General features: G+C 35.7%; 1 long non-coding RNA gene across 1 annotated transcript; it reads right to left on the bottom strand.

Annotated features, from left to right (window-relative positions):
- Window positions 1-3,914: 3,914 nt before the first annotated feature.
- Window positions 3,915-11,675, bottom strand: LOC138350518 (uncharacterized). The gene is made up of 2 exons (XR_011222148.1): window positions 11,564-11,675; window positions 3,915-5,066 (listed from the first exon to the last, which is right to left on the bottom strand). It is a non-coding gene; the product is annotated as an uncharacterized lncRNA (long non-coding RNA).
- Between the last annotated feature and the right edge of the window lie 1,239 nt (window positions 11,676-12,914).

Below are 12,914 nucleotides of genomic sequence, written 5' to 3'. Positions count from 1 at the left end.
CGAAAATACTTGGGATACAGTGCATGACTCTTCGTGAGCCTGAATTTCATCTAAGGGGCATGCAAAAGGCAAATTTTGCAGAATTTATGAGTGTTAGGAATTCTACCGTGGTTATGGTTAATATTCTTTACAAATTTATCAAATCCTTGATCAGACAAAGATGCTTGCCTTCTAATAACAACAAAGGGACTTTATCGGCATACTTTTCCTAGCTAAGCTAAGATAGTATCTGTTACTTTCATAAGTTACTGTATAAATATAAATAGAAATTTTGTTAAGCTTCTCTATTTTCTTAAATTATCAAATGATACGGGGAATCTGATTTCATCTGCCCATACTACGAATCTTCTACACCATCGAAGGTTTTTGTAATGTTTTCTAACGTTATTCATAGTCCTGCCCAATGCTAAGTTTGTATACGCCGCAATACACTGTAACAAACATCTCCTTCACTTTCAGGATTAAATACTGATTCTTTGCCCTTTAATTTTGCAGGATATGATACATATGATCCAAGGTGCATTGGGTGCGAATATATGAAAAATAATGGCAAAGCCCGACATGGAATGAATTCCTACACTTGAGGATTGGACATTTTTTAGACATTCGTCAATTTTAGCAGACATTTCATCAACCCATGAATTTACGAGAACTTCCACCTCTTCCTGTGTAACAGTCTGAGTTTCGCCTCTAATTGAAAATACTTCGTCTAATAATTTATATTGATCGTCGGCATATAAGTTTTTGCAAAATTAGGCTTACGTCGGGTAAATATAAAATGAGGGAGGGAATTCTTCCTGTATTTGTCTGAACTGATTGTCTATATATTCTATAAAAAATTCCCTATACCTATTTATATATACGCTGGGGTCAGCGTCTAAATGACCGGGAATGGAGAAAGAATGTCTCGAGAATGATCCTTCGAAATGGCGTATGACTTCTAACACTCGCGGAAAAACGTTATCTAAGTTAAGTACCTGTGGGAATCCGGAGCGTTGACTTCTTCATCTGATATGTCATGAACAGGGAGTTGATTGTCTTCTTCATCTGAGGAAGCCTGCAGGTTGCCGTCTGGTGCATCTTCTTCTAGCTCCTGGGAAAGCTGGGGTTGACTGCGTACAGGCGTGCTCCACTCAGAGGGTTGGGTTGAATCCAGGGGCGATTCTGTAATATAATATTAGCAATGAATAAACGTTAGAGGAAAGCAAATTTGAAAACATTAAGAGGATTTGAAAACCTTAATAGGAAAACAATGTTTGTAAATTTAAGAGGAAAAGTATCGTCTAAATAAGAGGATTTATTAAGAGGAAAAACAAAAAGTCTGAATAAGAGGAAAAACTGAATTACAGATAAATAATAATATTACTTACGAGCTGGGATGTTGATTCCACCACGTATGAGATTCTTTGATCACGAATAGGAACTCCTGTAATGGAAACATTTTTCTGTATGAGTACATATTACTTGTTTATACACTTGTTAAAATATAAATTATAACTTTTTAAATTACGAAAATTATTGTGAAAACGTATGGTTATTTATGATGCGAGGGCGTTTGGGTGGAGGTTCAATGACGTTTCTGGCTTTGGTGGGAGGTTCCTGGTTAACGGACCAACGACAGTACGGGCAGGAAGTAGAACCATGAACTGAAATAAGAATAATATATATAAATTGACTGTCTGTATGTGTGTTTCAGATATATATTTTCCTTTGAAAGTTTATTGATTGTGCGAAAAAAGCTGTACTTACGATTTGCACAATAGAGTTGTCCACAGCTGGTACAGGTTAAGTCAAAATGTCCGGTGGTGTAGGCCCGTTGCATCCTATACAGTACAGTCTGCATTCTTGAAGAGCGTTGATGGACATCTCACCTAAGCATGTTAAGCATTTTGTTTGACACACATGCCTGATTTCGTTGTTGAGAGGAGACAGGCACAGGGGACACAGTGACATGATGATATGACTAGGCTGGGGGATCCTTGTGAACAGGATGAAGATTGAATGTTGACTGAAAGTGCAGGCCTCTAAGACTTTGGCCTTAGGCGATCTGAGGGGGCCCCTGAATGAGCGTAATAACAATAGTGTGCCCCTGAGTGAGCGTTATTAATAGCGAGAATGACTGGCGAATACTGGGATTAAACTCTTTATTATAAATTGTGTAAACTAAAATTAGATGACTAAATAAATTATAAATAAATAAATATGTTTTATTAACGCCTAATGTATATATATATATATATATAAATTATTACGGTGGCGAACGCTGACAATGACTGGTAGATGACAGGGCAGGTAATCAGGTGATGATTGCCTTGGGCAGATAGCCTGGGGCAGGTAGCTGGTGCCAGCTTAGATAGTCTCGGAGGCAGTTTCAGTAATAAAGGTTACATTGAGATGCCTCGGTTGATTTGTGTAAAACTGACTGGTTAATGAAAAAAGGAATAAAACATTACGATGTCAGAAAAATAGGAAGAGAGAATAATATGAAGAGGAGAGAGAGAGAGAGGGACGGTCCAGATATTATGGAGAAGATAAGATAAGATAAGAGGTAACCTGCATGCGGCGTCTGGCTGACTTTCTAAAGTAAACATAGGTGGGCCACAGATTGTGAGGTATGAGCGGGAGACAGTGAAATGATTCAGATATATAGCAATATACTAGTTTCTAAGTAAGAATCCCATGAGAACTTTAACAAACTTCTAAGTCTCGGAAATTATTTTCATCATAAGAACTTTAACAAACTCGTATGACATTATTTTCATCATAAGAACTCTTAACAAACTCGTATGATATTATTTTCATTATAAGAACTTTAACAAACTTCTAAAATCTCGGAAATTATTTTTCTCATAAGAATTCCATAATTCCACATCAGTGACTTGAATTTCTCCCATAAGAACTTTAACAAAACTCGTATGACATTATTTTCATCACAAGAACTTTTAACAAACTTCTAAAATCTCGGAAATTATTTTTCTCATAAGAATTCCATAATTCCACATCTGTGACTCCCCAAATTTACCTGAAAAACCTGACACGCTACAGGGGATATTGGAACCTGAAAACCCCGACACGCTACAGGGGATATTGGACCTGAAAACCCCGACACGCTACACGTGATTGAGGACCTGAAAAATAAAATCACCTGTGGCGTGTCATCCCTACTACTACTATGGTGCAATCATAATAATGTTCATATCTCGGTCTTTCTGGAGGCATATAAGATTTTAGGCTTTATTAGCGTATCTAATAAATAAATCAATATAAATAAATATTAAGGTATTTAGAATGAAGCTTATATTTCTATCTTTCTTGTGACATATAAAACTCTTACGTTTATTAAGGAATCTGCGTGAAATAGGCATGGTTCTGAGATGAATGTTAATTGTGGGTTTCGAGCTAGACGCGCGGCAATGGACGCCATACACATCCAGTGGGTGTTATTGGACCCCATACCCATTCTATGGGTGGTTGGAGCCCCAAACCCATTTTATGGGTGGTTGGAGCCCCATACCCATCCTGTGGGTTGTAGTGGACGCCATACTCATCCTGTGGGTGGTATTGGACCCCATACCCTTCCTGTGGGTGGATCCCAGCAAACATTTTCACGTTTTTAAAACGTTCTAAAAACGACATTTCATTGTTTTCAGCACGTTTATAATTACGTTTTAAAAATGTTTTTTGAGAATTTTTTTATACGACCTTAGAACGTAAATAAATAACATTTAAAAAAACCTTTTTATAATCTTTTAATTACCTACATTAAAACATTTAGGGTAAATCAGGGTATAGTAATTTTTTAAATTATATCTGAAATAGAAAGGGAGAGAAAGAAAGAAGACATATCTGAGAAAGAAATGGACATCCTATATATGTACGTGTAAATTACAAATAAATAGGGTACAAAAAGATAATTAAAATATTATATTTATTTAAGATTGAGTAATACAACAAAATATATGTAATAGCTCGAAATATATAGACTATATCTATAATAGAATATAAAAGTAAAAATCTATATAAGCAATATGTGAACACAATAGATTTCGTGATCAAGCAGCCTGTGATTCATGTCATGCTGAGTGAGATCAGCCTGACGTTACAAGCAGTTATTGTTACTTAAAACTAAAACAAGTAAAATTTCCCGAGTATACATATAACATTATAGTTTTTCTGTGACTAAAAATAAAAATCTATAAATCAAAAGTTTAGGACTAATTAACTAAAAATAAAAATCTACAAGTGAATGTAAACACAGTCAAGTATAATATTCATGTAGAAAGAGAAAGAAAAAGAAAGAGAAAAAGAAAGAGAAAGAAAGAAAGAAAGAAAACAAAGGAGAAAGAAAGAAAGAGAAAGAAAAAGAAAGATAGAAAGAAAAGAGAGACAAAATATATATTATTCAAGAGAACTTGACAATTAAGCACCTTCAAACAATTCATGATCAAGCAGGCTGTGATTCATGTCATGCTGAGATCAGTCTGACGTCACAAGCAGTTATTGTTACTTAAAACTAAAACAAGTAAAATTTCCTGAGTATACACTATATACTATATAACATAACACTATAGTTTTTCTATGACTAAAAATACAAATTATAAATCATTTATTCAAATGTTAGCACCATGCAAGAAGAGAGGAGACAGAACAAAATTAAGGCAAGGGGAGAGAAGACAGAATAGAAACAACAGAGAGGGGAGAGAGAAATGAGAGAACATTGAAGAGAAGGGGAAGAGAAAGACAAGATAAGAAAAAGATACAAGATAAAAACGACGCAAGTGAATTCCACAAATGTAAAAAGTAAAGGAAGAGAGAAGCTAGAAGAGACAGAAAACGAGAGGTGTTAGAAGAGAGGAGGAAAGGAGAGATAAAAAGAGACAAGAAAAACAGGAGAGAAACGTAAAAGAAATTAAAAAAAAGGGACATTTGTGAGGAGAGAAAATAAAGAGACCAGAGAAGACCATATATCAAGAGTGAGGATAAACACTTAATTGTGAATTTTCTTAGTAGACATCCTCTGCCTCTTGTTGCCCCTCTTGTATACGAATCGTACTTGCAAGTTTTCCCTGAAAAGATATTAACAAAATTAATTAATATTTATTTGTTTATATAAATTACACACACACACAAAAAAAAAATATATATATATATATATATATAACTAACTATTTTTTGTGTTCCTCACGTGTGCCCCTAAGAATGAGGTGATTTGGTAAAATGCTATGCCCAAGATAACTATCCGAGTGCCGGCGGTGGGGTGGTTCAAATAGCCTCGGCTATCACCTCATTATGTCCGGTCGTGATGGTCAAGTGGATTAAGGCGTCTTGTACATACCAGTTGCGTTGCTTCTGGGAGTATGGGTTCGAGTCACTTCTGGGGTGTGAGTTTTCAGTTGCATATTGTCCAGGGGACCATTCTGGCTTGTTCGCATATATATATATATATATATATATATATATATATATATATATATATATATATATATATATATATATATATATAGAGTGTATTACACTTATTTGTATAATTTGCACGACGTTTCGAACCTCCATGGTTCATTCTCAAGTGAACAGATCTTACAATACTAGTTGATTTTATACCCGCATTAGGTCAGGTGATAATACAATGAAGGTGAAAAACATGGGGGGATACATAAGGGATAAATGTGAGGTGAAACATAAAAGCTGCAGAAGGCTTATTGGCCCATACGAGGCATCTCCTATCCAAACACAAAGATTAATCCAGTGTAATTGGCCTGTTATGTTGGACATTGTCTTCTGTGTTGGCATCGATATGTTCTTGTCTTGTCCTTACTCTCATGGTGGGTAGAGTAAATAGTTCCGTGATTTGGGTGTTCATGGTAGGTCGCTCTATTCTTATGTGAATTGCCTCAAGAATTTGTAATCTTCTTGAATCTTGGGTTTTGTCTATTATGCAAGTATTCTTGTTCAACATTTCTCTTGTTAGAGTAATGTCATGGGCTTGTCTCATGTGATTCCTAGGGGCACCAGATTGAAGATGGCATGTCAAACGCCTCGTCAGCTTGGTCGACGTCATACCTATGTACTTACATTGAAGGTTACATCCTTCATGGGGGCAAGTGTACATGTATACAACGCTTGACTGCTGTAGAGGGTTCTCCGTCGGCTTCGGGCTGTTTTTGATAAGGAGTTCGGAAGTCTTCTTGGTTTTGTAGAATATTATCAGGTTTATGTTTTGGTTAGGAGTAGTTTTTTACTCCTTTGCGGATTATTTCTTTCATTATTCTTTCCTCTTTTATATGTTCACTGTGCATGGTTGATTTGTAATATAATTTTATTGGGGGTGTTGTGGTTTCTGTTCTAGGTTCTGAATTATACCAACGGTCCAAGTGTCTTCTTATAGCAGCGTTTATTTCCGCGTTGCTATATCCGTTGTTCACCAATACCTGAGTTACTCTTTCAAACTCTCTACTCACGTTGCTCCATTCAGAGCAGTGGGTAAGCGCTCGACGAATATAAGCATTGAGGACACTGGCTTTGTATCTTTGGGGGCACTCACTTCTACCGTTCAGGCATAATCCTATGTTGGTGGGCTTGGTATATACGTTGGTGCTTAAAGAGGTTCCTGTTTTTGTTATTAGTACATCCAAGAATGGCAGACTATTATTTTCACTATTTTCATGTGTAAATCGGAGTACTGACTCTCTCTCTAGGTGTCTTTTTAGGTCAATTAGTTCATCTGAGTCTTTTACTATTACGAATATGTCATCTACATAACGGCAGTATACAGTTGGTTTTTGTCTGCTACTGAAGACCCTATCTTCGATGGTTCCCATATAAAAATTAGCAAATAAAACTCCTAAGGGGGAGCCCATTGCTACTCCGTCTATTTGTAAATACATGTCTCCTTGTGGACTGATGAAAGGGGCTTCCTTTGTACATGCTTCGAGAAGACTTTTCAAGTGTGGCTCAGGTATGTCTAATTTGGGGGTGCTCTCGTCTCTGTATACTCTGTCCAGTATCATTCCTATGGTTGTGTCGACTGGGACGTTGGTAAATAGGGATTCAACGTCCAGGGAAGCGATGATTCCATCGGGCTGGGTAGATTTGATCAATTCTAGGAAATCTGCTGATGATTGTAGACTAAACTTACTTGGAGTGTATGGAGTTAGGAGTTCATTGAGTTTCTTTGCCAGGTGATAAGTTGGGGTTGGTATTTGGCTGATTATAGGGCGTAGTGGGTTACCTGGTTTATGCGTCTTAACATTGCCGTAGGCATATCCTAAGCCATAGTCGCCTTGAAGTTTATTGAAATGCACACTACCTTTCTTTGCGTTGATTGCTGTAATTGTTTTGTTTACTTTCCGCTTAAGGTCTTCTACGGGGTTCCTCGTGATTCGTTGAAATTTGGAGTCGTCACTTAGGATGTCGCTAATTTTGTTCATGTATTCATGGGTAGGAATCAATACATATGCTGCTGTTTTGTCGGCTTTTCTTATTGTTACGTCTTTCAGATTTTTTAGTTGTTTCGCTGCTTCTTTGAGTCGTGGGGTTAAAATTGTAGATGAATATGTTCCTCGTTTTTTCCCTGCTTCTGCAAGTAGTTCAGCTTGAAGTGTGTCAGTGGTGATGACTTTTTTGTTGTCTTCTAGCTTATGGATATCGAAATGCTTCTGGACGATATCCATAAGCTAGAAGACAACAAAAAAGTCATCACCACTGACACACTTCAAGCTGAACTACTTGCAGAAGCAGGGAAAAAACGAGGAACATATTCATCTACAATTTTAACCCCACGACTCAAAGAAGCAGCGAAACAACTAAAAAATCTGAAAGACGTAACAATAAGAAAAGCCGACAAAACAGCAGCATATGTATTGATTCCTACCCATGAATACATGAACAAAATTAGCGACATCCTAAGTGACGACTCCAAATTTCAACGAATCACGAGGAACCCCGTAGAAGACCTTAAGCGGAAAGTAAACAAAACAATTACAGCAATCAACGCAAAGAAAGGTAGTGTGCATTTCAATAAACTTCAAGGCGACTATGGCTTAGGATATGCCTACGGCAATGTTAAGACGCATAAACCAGGTAACCCACTACGCCCTATAATCAGCCAAATACCAACCCCAACTTATCACCTGGCAAAGAAACTCAATGAACTCCTAACTCCATACACTCCAAGTAAGTTTAGTCTACAATCATCAGCAGATTTCCTAGAATTTATCAAATCTACCCAGCCCGATGGAATCATCGCTTCCCTGGACGTTGAATCCCTATTTACCAACGTCCCAGTCGACACAACCATAGGAATGATACTGGACAGAGTATACAGAGACGAGAGCACCCCCAAATTAGACATACCTGAGCCACACTTGAAAAGTCTTCTCGAAGCATGTACAAAGGAAGCCCCTTTCATCAGTCCACAAGGAGACATGTATTTACAAATAGACGGAGTAGCAATGGGCTCCCCCTTAGGAGTTTTATTTGCTAATTTTTATATGGGAACCATCGAAGATAGGGTCTTCAGTAGCAGACAAAAACCAACTGTATACTGCCGTTATGTAGATGACATATTCGTAATAGTAAAAGACTCAGATGAACTAATTGACCTAAAAAGACACCTAGAGAGAGAGTCAGTACTCCGATTTACACATGAAAATAGTGAAAATAATAGTCTGCCATTCTTGGATGTACTAATAACAAAAACAGGAACCTCTTTAAGCACCAACGTATATACCAAGCCCACCAACATAGGATTATGCCTGAACGGTAGAAGTGAGTGCCCCCAAAGATACAAAGCCAGTGTCCTCAATGCTTATATTCGTCGAGCGCTTACCCACTGCTCTGAATGGAGCAACGTGAGTAGAGAGTTTGAAAGAGTAACTCAGGTATTGGTGAACAACGGATATAGCAACGCGGAAATAAACGCTGCTATAAGAAGACACTTGGACCGTTGGTATAATTCAGAACCTAGAACAGAAACCACAACACCCCCAATAAAATTATATTACAAATCAACCATGCACAGTGAACATATAAAAGAGGAAAGAATAATGAAAGAAATAATCCGCAAAGGAGTAAAAAGCACTACTCCTAACCAAAACATAAACCTGATAATATTCTACAAAACCAAGAAGACTTCCGAACTCCTTATCAAAAACAGCCCGAAGCCGACGGAGAACCCTCTACAGCAGTCAAGCGTTGTATACATGTACACTTGCCCCCATGAAGGATGTAACCTTCAATGTAAGTACATAGGTATGACGTCGACCAAGCTGACGAGGCGTTTGACATGCCATCTTCAATCTGGTGCCCCTAGGAATCACATGAGACAAGCCCATGACATTACTCTAACAAGAGAAATGTTGAACAAGAATACTTGCATAATAGACAAAACCCAAGATTCAAGAAGATTACAAATTCTTGAGGCAATTCACATAAGAATAGAGCGACCTACCATGAACACCCAAATCACGGAACTATTTACTCTACCCACCATGAGAGTAAGGACAAGACAAGAACATATCGATGCCAACACAGAAGACAATGTCCAACATAACAGGCCAATTACACTGGATTAATCTTTGTGTTTGGATAGGAGATGCCTCGTATGGGCCAATAAGCCTTCTGCAGCCTTTATGTTTCACCTCACATTTATCCCTTATGTATCCCCCCATGTTTTTCACCTTCATTGTATTATCACCTGACCTAATGCGGGTATAAAATCAACTAGTATTGTAAGATCTGTTCACTTGAGAATGAACCATGGAGGTTCGAAACGTCGTGCAAATTATACAAATAAGTGTAATACACTCTATAGTAAATCACTTCTTTTCTTCACCTTAAAAGTACGAAAATGAGTTTTGGAGAACTCCTATTTCAATTAAGCCCTGATGCTAAGAAAATAGTTAGAGGGATAGAAGCCCTAAACCAGAAAATAATAAATACAGAATATGCGGTCATATTCAATGAAACATGTTTGAAAGAAAACCTGCTGCCAGTATACACCAATATATATGTATATATATATATATGTATATATATGCGGAAAATCCACAGAGAAATATGAAATGAGGTGAACGTTTCGGCTTTGTTAAAGCCTTTGTCAACACCAGACTGATTGAGTCTGGTGTTGACAAAGGCTTTAACAAAGCCGAAACGTTCACCTCATTTCATATTTTTCTGTGGATTTTCCGCATAAAATGATCAGTGTTTTGTGATCGTCAATTGCATGTATATATATATATATATATATATATATATATATGAGGGAAGGGGATGTTCCCTCCATGCTGGATATTATATTTACCAGGAAAGAGGAGAGATTTATCATTCAGTACCTCCCTCCCTTGGGTAAAAGTGACCATGTCTTTTTGGGACTAAAGTATGCAATGCATTATAATCTGGAAGAAAATGAGCTTGAAGAAGTTGAAAAACCTGATTTGTGGAGAGGTCATAATGGGGAACTCAGATATTTCCTTAAGGAATTTGACAGAAACACTTGCTGTTAAGACATTAGGACATCTTCGGACATTAGGACATCTTCAGAACGAGTGGATTTACAGGTCGAGAACTGGACATAAATAGGCAGGAGAGAATGGTGGAGTGAGGCGAGGTACAATACGTGGACACTGCAGAGGGCCTATTGGCCCATCCGATGCAGCAACCACACACAGGCCCAAACATAGATTGGGAGATGGCTTCTTCAATAATGAATTGTAAAAGTACTTATAACAGAAACATAATTGGATCTGCTTTGATACAGATCACAAAAGAAAGTAAATTGAACATTAGCAGCGGTTTATATAACTTAGATCCATTTTTAATAGATCAATTAAAGGGCGATTTAAGTAGGATCATTGGAACACATTTGTCTCACTAATTCATTGTAAATATTTACTATTTTTATGCTATGATTATCCATGTTTGGGCCTGTGTGTGGTTCCTGCATCGGAAAAATTCTTGTTTCAATTTTCCTCCGTGGTCTGACACTGACTATCTATCTATCTATATATCTATCTATATATCTATATATATATATATATATATTATATATATATATATATATAATATATATATATATATATATATATATATATATATATATATATATATATGTAGTACTTAGTAGCCAGAATGCACTTCTCAGCCTACTATGCAAGGCCCGATTTGCCTAATAAGCCAATTTTTCATGAATTAATATATTTTCTCAAATTTTTTTCTTATGAAAAGATAAAGCTACCCATTTCATTATATATGAGGTCAATTTTTTTTATTGGAGGTAAAATTAACGTAGATATATGACCGAACCTAACCAACCCTACCTAACCTAACCTATCTTTATAGGTTAGGTTGCGTTAGATAGCGAAAAAGTTAGGTTAGGTTAGGTAGGTTAGGTAATCGAAAAACAATTATTTCATGAAAACTTGGCTTATTAGGCAAATCAGGCCTTGCATTGTAGGCTGAGAAGTGTGTTCTGGCTACTAGGTACGATATATATATATATATATATATATATATATATATATAAACAGATAATTAGTGAAAACAAAAAAAATTTAAATTATTTTACCTTGTACCTAGATCCACCAGGCCTGTTTGGAGCATGTTTAAGTACTTCAGAAATTTGAAAGGTCACGTCTTCCACCTTAACTTGCGGATGTGCGTTGATAGATGATTCTGTAAAATTAACAGTTATTTATATAACAAATTCTGTATAACAATAATATTCTGTAAAATTAAAAGTAATTTACATATCAGATAAAACTCTCCAGAGATGGTGATACACAACATATAAAAGACAAGTTTCAGAACAAGATATGCATTTAGGAATAAGGTTTTGTACATGTACGTAGCACATGAGAAAAAAAGTGGAAGGTGATCAAGTTTATATTAACATGTTAACGGCTTTATTGAGGCTTTGCAAGAATGAAAAAAATATTACTAATATAATCTCACCGACCAATGAATTGTACGTTGTTTAAAAGTCAATTATTTACATTATTATTATTATTTAATACTAATGATATAAAAATGCATTTTGCAATCTACTATTTATGCAAGTATTAACCACAGGATCATGAAATAAACTGCAAAATACTGTAAAGGATAAACCAATTAAGTTTACATTTTCCCATAGCTAAGTCAGTCAGTTCTACAGTACTAGCAGCAGAGAACAATTATGACCAACCTCTATTAAATGAAACAATCTTAAGAGCAAGTGATAGAAATATAATCATTTATACTTAATGTACACTTAATTTGAACTTAAAATTTTAATTTTTTAGTGAATTTTAAATAAAAAAAAATTATTTAATTTTTTTGTTACTTACTTAAAATAACATTATATAGCTCTTGTTTTTCTAGAAATGCTAATTTCTTGTTTTGTCCTTTTAGGCTGTATAATGACCAAAGGCCGTTTGTTCCTATCTTCTTCATCATTCTTCGAACCGTAGTTGCACAATCAGACCCACGTACACTGGTTAAAAGCAACACCTAAAAGCAACAACAAAAATGTAGTACACTAGTAATTTTGATATGTATGTATGTATGTATGTATGTATGTATGTATGTATGTATGTATGTATGTATGTATGTATGTATGTGTGTATGTATGTATGTATGTGTATGTATGTGTATGTATACATATACATATATATATATATATATATATATATATTATATATATATATATATATAATATTATAATATATATATAATATTATATATATATAATGTCGTACCTAGTAGCCAGAACGCACTTGTCAGCCTACTATGCAAGGCCAAATTTGCCTAATAAGCCAAGTTTTCCTGAATTAATATATTTTCTCAAATTTTTTTCTTATGAAAAGATAAAGCTACCCATTTCATTATGTATGAGGTAATTTTTTTTTTATTGTAGTTAAAATTTACGTAGATATATG

The sequence above is a fragment of the Procambarus clarkii genome, chromosome 46, assembly GCF_040958095.1.
Source record: "Procambarus clarkii isolate CNS0578487 chromosome 46, FALCON_Pclarkii_2.0, whole genome shotgun sequence".
Taxonomy (NCBI): domain Eukaryota; kingdom Metazoa; phylum Arthropoda; class Malacostraca; order Decapoda; family Cambaridae; genus Procambarus; species Procambarus clarkii.
Note: the sequence above shows the minus strand (reverse complement) of the source record. Positions and strands in the feature narration are given on the sequence as shown.